At 44.7% G+C, this 10,785-nt stretch overlaps 2 long non-coding RNA genes across 5 annotated transcripts in view; both read right to left on the reverse strand.

The window, feature by feature from the left end:
• Window positions 1-1,761: 1,761 nt before the first annotated feature.
• LOC123172976 (uncharacterized) overlaps window positions 1,762-10,785 on the reverse strand; it is a 19,473-nt gene continuing 10,449 nt past the window's right edge. For 3 of the 4 annotated variants that reach the window (XR_006485794.1, XR_006485793.1, XR_006485791.1), the window contains one exon: window positions 3,262-3,832. This is a non-coding gene — a long non-coding RNA (uncharacterized lncRNA). Of the gene's footprint in view, window positions 2,241-3,261; window positions 3,833-10,785 lie in introns of those variants that run through there. The other variant, XR_006485792.1, reaches the window with a different exon arrangement.
• Window positions 3,869-10,785, reverse strand: part of LOC123172978 (uncharacterized) — a 14,604-nt gene continuing 7,687 nt past the window's right edge. The window contains exons 2-3 of the long non-coding RNA XR_006485795.1: window positions 4,218-4,296; window positions 3,869-4,110 (exon numbers count right to left, since the gene is read on the reverse strand). This is a non-coding gene — a long non-coding RNA (uncharacterized lncRNA). The remainder of the gene's footprint in view (window positions 4,111-4,217; window positions 4,297-10,785) is intronic.

The following is a 10,785-nucleotide window of genomic DNA, read 5'->3' on the forward strand; positions in this document are numbered from 1 at the left end:
AGAAAGATCAGTCCATGGGAGAGAGGATGGGACGGTGGAGTATTTCCATCATGAGGAGAGAGAAGGAATAGGGAGGAGGGATCGGTGGGATATTAGATGGAACTAGTAGAATGCCCGTGCATTGCTACGGGCTATAATACATATAAATGAAAAAAACAATGATAAAGATTGTCTCTAAGACCGAAACTCATTTGTCTGTTGCTATCGGCTATAATATATATAAATGAAGGAAACAAATGATAAACGTTGTCTCCAAGGCCGAAACTCATTTATCCCTCATACGTCCGGACGTGTTCGGACGCCGAAACTCATTTATCCCTCATACGTCCGGACGTGTTCGGACATCAAATGAGCACCCAACGGATTCTCTGAAATCCAACCGTCTGGACAGTCCGGACTGCCCCAAATCCAGACCATAGGTGAAGAAATACGTGATTGTTCGGACGGGAAACATTTTCTATGCTTTCTTTGACTCTTTTGTTTCTTTATATCGGAAATTATCCCGAACGACAAATAAATAGAGCAACACAAAAACCCCACCCTACGATGCATTTTCTCTTTTTGCCACCTGACCCATCCCTTCCCGCTCCGTTTCCCACCATAGCAGGACATTTCTTGCTGGAGCCTACTCCTTTTAAAACTGGATGACCTCCACCTCACCTTCACCATGGCGTCCTCTCTCCTTTTCACGGTACTTCCCTACGGACCGCCGAGGAGTCCCCCGCCAACCGCCCACTCTCCACCATGATCCCCTCTCCACGTGTTTGTGTCGATCCTCCGGCCTTTATCAAGGGGGAGGAGGCGTGCGCCAACCATGATGCCCCCGAGCCAAGGAGACAGATTCGATGTCTCCAAAGCCATTGCCACGGTCCGCTGTGTCCGTTATTAACCCTTGAAGCAACCAACCAATGCATTTACCTTTCTATCCTAACCAAACAAATTATACGACTTGATGACAAAAATATGAATCGCTCGATCATGCAATTTGCTACAAAGCCATCTCTAATGAAACATAAGTTGCCACGTTTTCTTGAGTAGGAAAATTATTCCGCTCAGACATAACTAAACAGACTAACCCCTACCGCATAATATAAGTGGGAGGCATGCATGTGCTCTTGCCGCCTCAGCCCGCGCCGCGTGCTGGCTCCCGGCCAGAGCACCCGCCCGGTCCAGATCTGGCCAGGACGCCCAGAGCCGCCACCCGCGTAGGCACGCCCCACCACACCCCCGATGAGCAGCCGCCCGCGCCGCCAACCCAGGACGCCACCATCGTGCCGGCCCGGCCGCCGCAACGCCGCACCGTCCTGTAGAACTGCGCGCCTCCGCTTCGAGTCGCCGTCCCGCGCCGGCCCACCATGAGGAAGGGGAAGATGCCCCGCCGCCACCGACGTCGGCAAGAGAGGGGGGAGGAGGCTGGAGGAGGCACGCTAGGGTTCGCCTCGCCGCTCGCGGGAGCAGACGAGAAGGTGCACCAAAAATCACTTCCTTAGCTCGCAGCCATCCTATATGAGCATTATAAGTCGTCATCTTGGAGTATTAACATGGAAGAATATAAAATTATGAAACAATGAATACTCACCCTGCAAATTGGTTGATTTAGTTCTTTCCCATTTCATGAGTGCATAAATTAAAAGAAAATTTCCCACTTTATGCATCGCTTTGGATTCCCTGCAAACTTGCACACAATCGTCAGAGGAAAAAAATATTTGCAAACATGGTGAAAACAATGATACATGATTGTAACAATAATAACTTACGGAAAAATTTAGGTCCAAGTAGTGATCAATGGTCTCTTTCAACATATGTTGCTTGTCGCATGCCACTACGCGCCCTGCCATGTTGAAAGACTCGTGGTCCATGTGCATCTTACGTATGTCTTGAATTTTCTCAAGACTTCTGCTAATTGGATAAGCTTAAACTTGAGAGAATATTATAATAATATCTAGTTATCTGCACTGAACACACATATAGAACTTCTACGGTTGATCTAACAAACTCCATCAAGTTGTATGTTGTACCGGCTACAGATATCTCACAAATTCAGTGGAGTTACTTATTGTAGGTTCTTCTCATTTATGTCAATACATGATTTCTCGCAAGCCACAGAGACCTCGCCGATAAATATAAATCACAAGGGAAATTATGTAGGCTTACTTGCACAATCAAATCATCCTCGGGCAAATAAAGCTGTAGTTGTTCATCTAAGGCTGCAAACCTTGTAGTTTGGAAGGTGGAAGCACCTAGAAAATAAGCATAACATATTAGAAACACCATTTTCTTTTCTAGCAGGTAACCACACATCTCCACTACAGCAAAAGAAGATGGCATGCTAAAAAATCATTATTGATGTATTTAACTAAAATGCCTAAGACCAAACAATACACCAAAATGTTAAATAGTAGGCATAATTGTTATTAGAGTAGTGCTAATCAGAAGGTAAAAATATTATGTTGATCCGTTAGGATATAATATAGTTTGGTCGAACCAAGATATAAAATGAAGAACATTTTCACTTATGCTATCATACTACCTCAAGTTTCCGTATTCACGCAAACTCGTGAATTACAGAATTGCTAGTTTCATTATCTGCACAGGAAAATAAAGAACCATTGACATATAATGTTTCCTTGTCTCTTCTCTTTGTAAGACTAATTCCCAAATTCCGGCTGGTAGTAATTAAAACATTTTCCAAACCTTCAGAATACTCGCATATTTCCATCATGAACTCAGTATATGTGTCTAGAATTCCAGTTGCAAACTGACCAAAGGCCCTAGTAGCGCAAGTATGCAAATTGGTATCAAGGCGAACTTATACAGAAATGGTGCAGGCTAATTCTGTATAAAGAAACAGTTAGCTTCCACTGTTCAGTACAATAAATAAAGTATCACGTTCAAGACAAATCTGACAGAGTGTGAATAAATCGATAAGTAAATCAATAAGCTGCATACTCTAAAAGCTCAGAGATCTTTGATGTCGTAGAAGTTATTAATCTTCTACTCGTTTCAGAAATCCCTCTAAGCTAGTGTTACAAAAAGGGAAAATCAGAGCTAACGAAGGGCATTGTCATATTGCAGTGCTCCTCTCTAGATCCCCTTGCTCATAGTCAGTAAAAGGCTTACAACAATAGATCTTGGCTCCGCATTTACTTTACCTTGTCAATGTTGAGAAAAACAAGGATTGAGCTGCAGGTGGTTCTCACCTACTTTAGCAGCTTTGTACAGCTAAAGGCCTAAAGCTTATCATGGCGCAGTCAACAAACAGAACTTGCAAGTATTATTTTACACTTAATCAGCAGATGTTTCTCAAACACAAAATGCAGGCAACTGTACAAGTAGGAACTAAAATTCGTGCAAGTAGTCAGAAGATTTCCAAAGCAAAATAAATAAAATGTAAATAAAGAATAGCTTATCTTCAGTACATGATTTCTCCTAAGAAGGCATGCGAGATGAACAAACTATGTAGCGCAATAAGGGGCCTGATGAATTAACAACCTAACAACAACGAGCGGCATTGCGTGGACAGAGGAAGGGAACGGTGAGTCGACCAAATCGGTGAACTTATCACTGAAGCCCTGCTTCGCCAGTCAGTCGCGCATCCTTGGGATGGTAATCAGCGAGAGGTCGATGCAGGTGATGCCGCAGGTGACGCCCTCCAGCAGATGCTCCTCCCAGAGTTGTGAAATTGCTGCACCCAATATTAACACAGCAACACGCAATAAACGTTGAAATTCAGGAACTTGCAGATCAGGTGTCCATCTCCTCTACCTTCTTCCTTGCTGCTTCCTTCTCCTCATCTGTTTGATCCCCATGAGGCTGACATGCGGCATATATGCTGCAATCGTGTGAAAAAGCAGTCATTTACAGTTAAATCAAATATCATATTAGATCAAATATGCTGACACGTGACATGTGGCATATATGCAAGTATTCATGTTAAATCAACATTCATGACCATATCAGATAACCCTTTCCTGCCAGCATTCCCAGATGCAGAGGTTGTTGAGGATTTATAGTAGTAAGATGATCATATGCTTCCTCAAACTACCTGATTATTAGAGGGTGGAACTTGGTTCCAAGTTGATGCATTAGTTGGGGCTGCGACGCAGATTTCTACCAACAATAAAAGATCCAAAGAAATGAAAGCATCTTCAGAAATCATAGATATCTACAGTTTGTACAAAATAAAATCCTAGAAAGAAAAGCTTGAATCACAGTACCTTAGCCTTGGCGAGATCCAAATGCACATAAATGTAGTACAGAAAGTGATGTGTAATATCATTGTAGTTGTTTACAAGCCTGACAAGAATTCATATAAAGTAAGATTAAAATGTAGCTAACCAATGTCAAATGGGTCATAGGTCAGACCACCATTGACAATAACATAGTCACCCTCCCTTGTATATAAACAAAAAAAGACGAAGATGTCAAGTTTATATTGCATAGGAAACCAACTATATTGTAAAGTTTATATTGTATCACAAAGTTACAGAGATGATTCGTTTGCATCATAAAGTCTCTGATGGCACCGTCATCTTCTTCAGTTCTGTCTGACACCTTGAAGAAGACTAAGATCACCCTAACTTGGTACTGCATCGGCGACACCAGCACCGGGTAGAGAGAGAGAGAGAGAGAGAGACGAGTAGACCGCGACCAGATCTCATTCCCTGCTGCCACTGGTCCCCATTCCCGTCCGCCACCGGCCAGCGTTCTCCGGATCCCCCGCTGCCATCACTTGCACACAGAGAAAGGAGAGGCCAGGGCATCCCGGGCAGAGAGATGAGAGGAGGCGCTGACCTACATAGCTCGCCCTCACCACTGTGTGTCGCCGCTCCAAAACGATTAGGAGAAGCTAGGGGAAATAATTTTGGTAGTGTGGGCTGATTTTCCAGGCGTTCGTTTCGGCAGGAAATCGTTGGGAAAGACCAAAGGCGGAGATGGGTTATGTTTGGAAAATATCAATGGAGTTCCTTCATTCGGAGGAACGAAACCAACGAAATCAAACCATACCATCACCTCCGCAAACTCCCCTTTAGGAGTCACTAGTAGAAAACAGGGCTTTCGTTCGGGCATGGCAAGCCCATTAGTCCCGGTTCAGTCACGAACCGGGACCCATGGGGGCATTCGTCCCGGTTCGTGAGCCCAGGGGGCCGGCCGGGGCCTCGTGGGCATTGATCCTGGTTTGTATGGAACCATTTGTCCCGGTTCGAGGCACGAACCGGGACTAATGGCCCTCGCTCCTGGCCCACAACCATTGGTCCTGGTTCTTGGCATGAACCGGGACAGAAGGCCCGGATTTAGTACCGGTTCATGCCACGAACCGGGACCAATGAGGTGCCTATATATACCCCTCGCCCGCGACCAGAGCACTCCAGTGCTCTGTTTTTCTCTGGCCGGCGAGGGGAGGGCTTTGTGGTGCTCTAGCTCACCTCCTATGCACATGAGGTGTTCGATGAAATGCCCGAGCCACACTAGTTAAGCTTTGTCCTCTCGAAGCTCGACCTCAAAGCTCCATTTTCCTCGAGATTTGTCTAGGTTTAGCGGCCCGTCACGTCCCATTCCTGTCTTCACCGCCGTCGACCGCCCGCGCCGATCTCGTCGCCGGCACCACCGTGGTGAGCCTCTTGTTCTTATCTTCTTTTTGAAAGAAAAAAATTCTTATTTTAGATAGATACTTGTCTAATTTTCTTACTATTTTATTCCTTCTTATTACATAGTGCGATGGTTTTGGTATCCGCCCCCGTCGGCCCTCGTCCTGTCTATGATTCGGATGTGGTATATATTATCTTTTTATAACTATTTGATTCATTTATTGTTTATGACAAATATACCGACCAGCGTGACATAGATTTTATTTATCTAGGAGGTGGTTGAACCGGAAATTCTAACCGACCCTATTGTCGAGAGGTTAAATTTAGTTGAAGAGGAAAACAATTACTTGAAGGAAAAAATAAAAAAAATTGAGGAGGAGAAGATGATATTGGAGTTGCATGTTGCGGATGTCGTCGATGATCACAAGATCAAGATGGATGCAATGCGCTTGAAGATTAGAAAGATTAGAAAATATGCCATTCATACCGAGGCTTGGTATCATTATGTCGTTGGATCAATTGTTACCTTGGTTGCGATTATGATCGCATTTGTTTTCGCATTGAAATGTTTTACATAGTTTCAATGTATGGTTTAATTAATTAGATGCTCTGGAGAGCTATATATATGTTGTTACATAAGAACTATGTATGTACTTTGGTTCTAATGTGATGATGAACTTCTATTAATTTGGTCACTTAATTATCTATTCATGATGTTCTGTAATGGTTTTTGACACACTTAATTATATATAATGCACGCAGATGAACCGCCAATGGATGTACGGTGACAGACACACCTCCGAGTACATTAAGGGCGTGCATGATTTTCTCGAAGTGGCTGAGGCAAACAAGCAGAATGGTTTTATGTGTTGTCCATGCCCTATATGTGGGAATACGAAGTCCTACTCTGACCGGAAAATCCTTCACGCCCACCTGCTTTACAAGGGTTTCATGCCACACTATAATGTTTGGACGAGGCACGGAGAAATGGGGGTTATGATGGAAGACGGCAAAGAAGAAGAGGACGATGACAACTATGTGCCCCCTGAATACGGTGATGCTGCAACGGGGGAAGCTGCTGAAGATCAAGAGGAACCAGACGATGTGCCCAATGATGCTGCAAGGGGGGAAGCTGCTGAAGATCAAGAGGAAGCAGTGCCCGATGATGATGATCTCCGCCGGGTCATAGTCGATGCAAGGACGCAATGCGAAAGTCAAAAGGAGAAGCTGAAGTTCGATCGCATGTTAGAGGATCACAAAAAAGGGTTGTACCCCAATTGCGTAGATGGCAACACAAAGCTCGGTACGGTACTGGAATTGCTGCAGTGGAAGGCAGAGAATGCTGTGCCTGACAAAGGATTTGAGAAGCTATTGAAAATATTGAAGAAGAAGCTTCCAAAGGATAACGAATTGCCCGACAGTACATACGCAGCAAAGAAGGTCGTATGCCCTCTAGGATTGGAGGTGCAGAAGATACATGCATGCCCTAATGACTGCATCCTCTACCGCGGTGCGTACAAGGATCTGAACGCATGCCCGGTATGCGGTGCATTGCGGTATAAGATCAGACGAGATGACCCTGGTGATGTTGACGGCGAGCCCCCCAGGAAGAGGGTTCCTGCGAAGGTGATGTGGTATGCTCCTATAATACCACGGTTGAAACGTCTGTTCAGAAACGAAGAGCATGCCAAGTTGATGCGATGGCACAGTGAGGACCGTAAGAAAGACGGGAAGTTGAGAGCACCCGCTGACGGGTCGCAGTGGAGAAAAATCGAGAGAAAGTACTGGGCTGAGTTTGCAGCTGACCGAAGGAACGTATGGTTTGGTTTAAGCGCGGATGGCATTAATCCTTTCGGGGAGCAGAGCAGCAATCACAACACCTGGCCCGTGACTCTATGTATGTATAACCTTCCTCCTTGGATGTGCATGAAGCGGAAGTTCATTATGATGCCAGTTCTCATCCAAGGCCCTAAGCAACCCGGCAACGACATTGATGTGTACCTAAGGCCATTAGTTGAAGAACTTTTACAGCTGTGGAATGGAAACGGTGTACGTACGTGGGATGAGCACAAACAGGAGGAATTTAACCTGCACGTGTTGCTGTTTGTAACCATCAACGATTGGCCCGCTCTCAGTAACCTTTCAGGACAGACAAACAAGGGATACCATGCATGCACACACTGTTTAGATGACACTGAAAGTATATACCTAGACAAAAGTAGGAAGAATGTGTACCTGGGCCATCGTCGATTTCTTCAGACCAACCATCAATGTCGAAAGAAAGGCAAGCATTTCAAAGGCGAGGGAGATCACCGGAAGAAGCCCGCCATGCGTACCGGTGATCACGTACTTGCTATGGTCAATGATTTACACGTAATCTTTGGAAAGGGTCCCGGCGGACTAGCTGTTCCGAATGACGCTGAGGGACACGCACCCATGTGGAAGAAGAAATCTATATTTTGGGACCTACCCTACTGGAAAGAGCTAGAGGTCCGCTCTTCAATCGACGTGATGCACGTGACGAAGAACCTTTGCGTGAACCTGCTAGGCTTCTTGGGCGTGTATGGGAAGACAAAAGATACACCTGAGGCACGGGAGGACCTGCAACGTTTGCACGAAAAAGACGACATGCCTCCGAAGCAGTATGAAGGTCCTGCCAGCTACGCTCTTACGAAAGAAGAGAAAGAAATCTTCTTTGAATGCCTGCTCAGTATGAAGGTCCCGACTGGCTTCTCGTCGAATATAAAGGGAATAATAAATATGCCAAAGAAAAAGTTCCAGAACCTAAAGTCTCATGACTGCCACGTGATTATGACGCAACTGCTTCCGGTTGCATTGAGGGGGCTTCTACCGGAAAACGTCCGATTAGCCATTATGAAGCTATGTGCATTCCTTAATGCAATCTCTCAGAAGGTGATCGATCCAGAAATCATACCAAGGCTAAGGAGTGATATGGCGCAATGTCTCGTCAGTTTCGAGCTGGTGTTCCCACCATCGTTCTTCAATATCGTGACGCACGTCCTAGTTCATCTAGTCGACGAGATTGTCATTCTGGGGCCCGTATTTCTACACAATATGTTCCCCTTTGAGAGGTTCATGGGAGTCCTAAAGAAATATGTCCGTAACCGCGCTAGGCCAGAAGGAAGCATCTCCATGGGCCATCAAACAGAGGATGTCATTGGGTTTTGTGTTGACTTCATTCCTGGCCTTAAGAAGATAGGTCTCCCTAAATCGCGGTATGAGGGGAGACTGACTGGAAAAGGCACGCTTGGAGGGGGGGACTCAATAATATGCAGGGACGGATATTCTTGGTCTGAAGCACACTACATAGTTCTACAGAACTCTACCTTGGTGACCCCGTATGTCGATGAACACAAGAACAGTCTGCGCTCCAAACACCCGGAGCAGTGTGACGACTGGATTACATGTGAACACATCAGGACTTTCAGCAGTTGGTTGGAAACACGTCTCAGAGGTAACACCACTGTTTGTCATGAGTTGTACTCGTTGTCCAGGGGACCATCTTCGACTGTATTGACTTACAAAGGATACGAGATAAATGGGAATACATTTTACACGATCGCCCAAGATCAAAAGAGCACCAACCAAAATAGCGGTGTCCGCTTTGATGCAGCAACCGAGGGGAAAGGACACATATTATGGTTACATAATGGACATATGGGAACTTGACTACGGACATGATTTTAAGGTCCCTTTGTTTAAGTGCAAATGGGTCAATCTGTCAGGAGGCGGGGTACAGGTAGACCCACAGTACGGAATGACAACAGTGGATCTGAACAATCTTGGGTACACTGACGAACCGTTCGTCCTAGCCAATGATGTGGCACAGGTTATCTATGTGAAGGACATGTCTACCAGACCGAGGAAAAGAAAAGATAAGGAAGCGAATACATCATACGATGAGCCAAAGCGGCACATAGTTCTTTCAGGAAAAAGGGACATTGTGGGAGTGGAGGGCAAGACAGACATGTCTGAAGATTATGAAAAGTTTCATGAAGTTCCTCCCTTCAAAGTCAAGGCTGACCCAAGCATCCTGATAAACGATGAAGATTATCCATGGTTACGGCGCAATAAGAAAATGACACAAGCGAAGAAAAAGTGAAGACTTTCTCCCGCAACTATTATGAAGATACCATGCCAACTTTGTAATAGACGAGTATGATACCATTGTCCGTTTTGTACAAGAAGTGCATCTAGTTTTTGCCGTAACCCTCTCAACTTTCTTGCACATGCTATGTGGAAGAAATGATGATACCATGCCAACTTTCAACCTTTTCAGAGTTCATTTGAAATGCTTTATAAGCCCTGAGTGCAGAGAGGTTAGGCCCGTAAGCCTGCTTTAGAGAGGAGCTCGACAGCTCAGGCGCACCGCACCTTATAAACAGGTGCGGCTCTCTCTTAGCTAGCGAGGTGGGACTAAACTCACCACCACGCCGCTGTGCAAGGCCATTGGTCCGGGTTGGTGGCAAGAACCGGGACCAATTCCACCTTTGGTCCCTGTTGGTGCCACGAACCGGTACTAATGAGGCTGTGGCCCCACGAGCACCTTTAGTACCTGTTCGTGGCACGAACCGGTACTAGAGTTTCTTACTAGCTAAGCAGTTTTTTAGTCCCACCTCGCTAGCTGAGAGGCACTAGGAGCGGTTTATAAGCCCTGAGTGTAGAGACGATGAAGAAGAGGCGCAATGCTCACGTTGCTTAGCTTCAAGCCTTGAGGAATAAGGTAGTCTGCATCGAGCTATGTGCAGTGCAGTCTACACTATTCCGAAAGGCTTGAAGCAAATCAACGCGCATTGCGCCTCTTTTTTATTTTTAATCATTAAAAGCAAAAAGAATTTTCATAAAGAACTTTTTTTGATAGAAACTTTAATAGCAGAAAGAATTATCATAAAGTAAAATAAATAAGTAATTAGAAACAAAATAAAATAAAATAAATAAGTTTTTTGTTGTAAGTAGAAACAAAACAAAATAAATATAGCAAAAAAGAAAACAAAAAAACTAAATACAGCAAAAAGAATTTTCATAAAGAACTAATGGCACTAATAGAAAGTTTATATGTTTTCTAAAACTAATGGCACTAACAGACAGTTTATAATTTTGCTGACCTAAAAGCAAAAAGAATTAAAAAATAAAGCAAAAAACAAAAGAAAATAAATAATGCAAAAAACAGAACCAA

This window comes from Triticum aestivum, unplaced genomic scaffold (genome assembly GCF_018294505.1).
Source record: "Triticum aestivum cultivar Chinese Spring unplaced genomic scaffold, IWGSC CS RefSeq v2.1 scaffold27977, whole genome shotgun sequence".
Taxonomy (NCBI): Eukaryota; Viridiplantae; Streptophyta; class Magnoliopsida; order Poales; family Poaceae; genus Triticum; species Triticum aestivum.